This window comes from Triticum aestivum, chromosome 3A (assembly GCF_018294505.1).
Source record: "Triticum aestivum cultivar Chinese Spring chromosome 3A, IWGSC CS RefSeq v2.1, whole genome shotgun sequence".
In the NCBI taxonomy this organism is placed as follows: domain Eukaryota; kingdom Viridiplantae; phylum Streptophyta; class Magnoliopsida; order Poales; family Poaceae; genus Triticum; species Triticum aestivum.
In genome coordinates this window covers 519,540,900-519,545,249 of record NC_057800.1, presented here as the reverse complement: position 1 = coordinate 519,545,249, position 4,350 = coordinate 519,540,900, and the positions used below count along the sequence as shown (strand labels likewise).

Genomic DNA, 4,350 nt, shown 5'->3' with positions numbered 1-4,350 from the left:
CCCAGGGTCTATCTTTATCATATTGATCTCCTACTACTTAGTTATTTCCTTTGCTATTTACTTTGCCTTTATTTTATTTTGCATCTTTATCATAAAAATACCAAAAATATTATCTTATCATATCTATCAGATCTCACTCTCGTAAGTGGCCCTATTGGGATTGACAACCCCTATTTGCGTTGGTTGCGAGGATTTATTTATTTTGTGCAGGTGCGAGGGACTCGCGCATAGCCTCCTACTGGATTGATACCTTGGTTCTCAAAAACTGAGGGAAATACTTACGCTATTTTGCTGCATCATCCCTTCCTCTTCGAGGAAAACCAACGCGGTGCTCAAGAGGTAGCATATATCAATATCGATAATATCAATTTGGTAGCATTAGATTCATCTTGAAATGAATTTTCAAATTTACTTATTTAGTATTATGGATGTTGATATTTTTAGCTCTGAACTTGGTCGAAGCTAAAGAGAATTTGAGTTTTCAAAAAACAAATACACCTTATATTTTGGAACTTAGTAAGTATTTGGTACGACGAGTGTGGGACATGATCGAGTCCGTTTTTCATTGGACCCCGATAAGTATCACATGTGAGGCACGAAGCAACTTGAGCCAAACGCCTCGTCATCATTGTGTGCCATGTCACTACATGCATGCAAAAATAATGAAACTGATGATGTCTACGGGAATCTTTTTGATTTTCACTTTTTAAATTATTTTATCTCTTAAATTAAAAATCCAATTAAAAAACCATTTTCACCGTTAAATCCGTCGCGACGAGATCTACGAAACTAGATCTCATATTGGTATGTTCCGATGACTTTTTTTATTAAAAGTTGTCATGTCTATTGCACATAAATTGCTATTACATTTACACTGAAGTTACCTGATATGTTTCAACTACTTTTCTTTTTTACATTTAATTTTTTTTGACATGTTATAAAAAAAGGGAATTAAGAAACTAAACTTGTCATGATGAATTACTAATATTTGCCATGGTTCATAATTAAAAGGAAATATGTCATCAATTACTTTAAAAATGCATGGTCACTAACTCAAATTTGGCATGAACCATAAACTAAAATTACCATGGTGAATTACTTAAATTTCCATGATACACGTACTAGACTTGCCATGGTTCATACAAAAAATTACCATGGTGAAAATACTAAAATTGTCATGCTCTATAAACTAAATTTGCCATGATGAATTACTAAAAATTGCCATGATCCATGAAGTAAATTTGTCGTGGTTAATTACTATAAATTGCCATGGTCAACTAATAAAATTCATGGTAAAAAATAATTGAAATACAATGTTAGCTTTAAAATCTAGAAGAGAAAATATATGAAACGTATCATGACAATTTAAATATTATGGCAACTTCAGTGTAAACATCATGACAACTTTTGGCCTAAAAAAAGTCGTCGAAACATATTAATATGGGATCTAGTTGTGAAGATCTCGTTGAGACGGATTTAATTATGAAAACGAATGTTTAATCAAATTTTTTGCTTAGGAGATCAAACATTTTTATGTCTGAAAAACAAAAAAAATTGCTGATGTCATCTGTTGTGGGAAAATGGATGGTAATGGAGGCATTTGGGCCATGTTACTTCGTGCCACATGTGTGGCACTTATCATTTGGGTTGCCTCAAAAAAAACTTATCATTTGGGTTTTCTTTTTATTATAATGTGGTGTTTCGGTGGTCCTTTTCATTTTGTGATTATGTGTTATCTGCTTTCTGCATCCATGTCTGCATATATTATATTTAAGCTAGAATATCGTAGGTTGACATTTCCTTTTCTAGGTAGTGAGAGGGTGTGTGGGATTGGTATGTTTTTATAGGCTGATTGTCGCCTATTGATTCAAAAAACCGTTGACCTAGTCAAAATCATAAACCAAATCTAAAATTGAATAGTTCAAATTAATGGGAGAGCTTGAAAATTAGGGAGCATAATGTATTATAAAATTGAATGAGAGAGCTCCTTGAGAAATGACTGGCCCAGTCAAAATCTGCTGACCCAGAAGACCTTAATTGATTATGAGGCCGTAAAAATTAAGAAGCATAGTGAACTAAAATTTTTGAATGAGAGAGCTCCTTAATAAATTGTTGATCCGGTCAAAATCGGGTTGCCCAATTCCAAATTGAAGACCTTAATTGACTGTGAGGCCTTAAAAATTAGGGAGCATATTGTATTTATAGATAGACTTATAAGGGCATGTATAGTGGCTGATAAGATGGTCTTATCTTAATCATGCCATGTAATCTAGAGAAAACAATAGATGTACAATAGTTACCTTTTAATATTATCTCTAAGAGATCATCTCTTAATTAAAAGATGACAAGTATTTTTGTCTGATTTCTCTTTCCTCCACCTCGGCGGACATCTTATGTGGCACTCTTAAGGCAGCACCGTTGTACAAACCTTAAGTCAAAAAATACGCTTATGCCCCGGAGAAATCTTCGGTATGATTGACTTAGGACGCAATACATGGCCAGCAGCAAAGAGGCAGACCACCTACAACCAATAAAAAGAGATGTCAAAATGAGAAGGAAGATAAAGGAGGAAGAGGGAAGTACCTCTGTTGCCCAAAACAGAACTAGATACTCCCTAAAAGAAAGTAGATCTATAGATACAAAACATGGTTCAAAATGTGACAACGATTACACAAAGGTCTTTCAAGTGTCACCATGTTACAATTACATAATTCAACAAGAATAAATTATATCTTTTAATATATTAAATGTATATGACTTTATCAGATAATACTCCCTCCATGGCGAATAGCTGACATCGGTCCTTGGTATTCATGTTCGATGATAGAAAAAATTGTAGTCATATGTTAGCGGAAATTATAAATTTGATATGATACAAATCATTCATGAGAGATGATACTTTTTCACCTTACTAATTATCACCTAACATAAAAAATTGTAAGCATATGATACTTTTTCACCTTACTAACTATCACATAATATAAAAACTTATCACCTTATTTTAATTAGTAAGGTGAAAAGGTATGATTTGTTTTCCGTTCGATGTGAGTAATGACCCTCCCAATAACAGAATTAATATTTTAATTAAAATATGATAAAAGTTTTGTTCGTCGCCGAAAGTAGGTGTGTGTATTTTAGTCAGGGCCAACTAATGGGCCTCTTTTTCATAATTTCTTCTATGTCACTGGCGACGTCCTACGAATTGGAAGACGTTGCAATGTGATTTTGTTCTTTAAATCCTTTTTCGTTCGATGAAGGATAGTTTGATGCGGCTCCGTCAAGGAACTTGTGAGGATTGTGTCCCCCTCCTCTCTATGGTCATAGTTGGGATTATCTTCTACCCCCTTCCCCTCGGTGTTAGCTTCTCTAGGAGGGAGATATGTTCAAATCGTGGTTCTCGGTGTCTCCATGTTGTTGCTTCTTCAAGCTTTTGGGTTTCAACAAGATTGCTTCGCTGATACGGAGGCCCGGAGACGACAACATGCATTGCTCACGTTGCGCCGCCGATAAATGCAAAAGGAATACGGTTTTGGTTTCTTCAATAACTTGTTTGTAATTTGTTTGTTCTTGTAAGAAATCCTTGTAAGGGTTGGTTTATCTAATATTACATTCGGCCTTTCGCAAATATTTACACATCAGTATGTTCATCAAACCATTTTTCTTTCGTTAAGCTATTATGATTAAAATTATTTACACTTCCATGCTAAATTGTAATGATGGTGTATGTGTGGGCGCACGTGTAAGAGTGTATGAACGTTAATTTTTCATAAATAGGACATCATATTGATAGTATGTTCATTAAACCATTTTTCCTTTTTTTTAATATACAAAATCTGGATTGAGAGCACAACTTTTCACCAAATTATGTAGTACTGGCAGTCTTCCATCCATCCTGTGGTTGGAAGGGAAATGAAGTCCCGAATGGGAAAAAAAATGTAAAAAACGCCGTTGCCGGGGATCGAACCCGGGTCACCCGCGTGACAGGCGGGAATACTTACCACTATACTACAACGACTTTGATGCTGTATTTACAAGTCTACCTTTCTAAGTTGTAATTCTTACGAAAGCATATTCAGAGCATCAAAGCTGTCTCCGAACTGTCCGCTGAGCATCGGCACATCCCAGTAGCATATTCTCACATCCCAGCTTCCACTCTTTGCTTTACTACTGGATCGTTATCAGTTTCCGACTCACTATGTTCGGTTGCTCTGGTTGTGCGACCACTCTCCACTCTTCTCCGGTGCAGATTTGCAGCCTCCGGAGGCTACTGGAAGCCTTGTAGCCTTTACCTGTGAGTAATCTGGTTTCTTTTATTCCATTCCCTTGCTTGTTCTACTTGGTAAAGTTCAT

At 35.5% G+C, this 4,350-nt stretch overlaps 1 non-coding gene across 1 annotated transcript; it reads right to left on the bottom strand.

Annotated features, from left to right (window-relative positions):
• Window positions 1-3,943: 3,943 nt before the first annotated feature.
• On the bottom strand, window positions 3,944-4,015 carry TRNAD-GUC (transfer RNA aspartic acid (anticodon GUC)). The gene has a single exon. It is a non-coding gene; the product is annotated as a tRNA-Asp (tRNA).
• Between the last annotated feature and the right edge of the window lie 335 nt (window positions 4,016-4,350).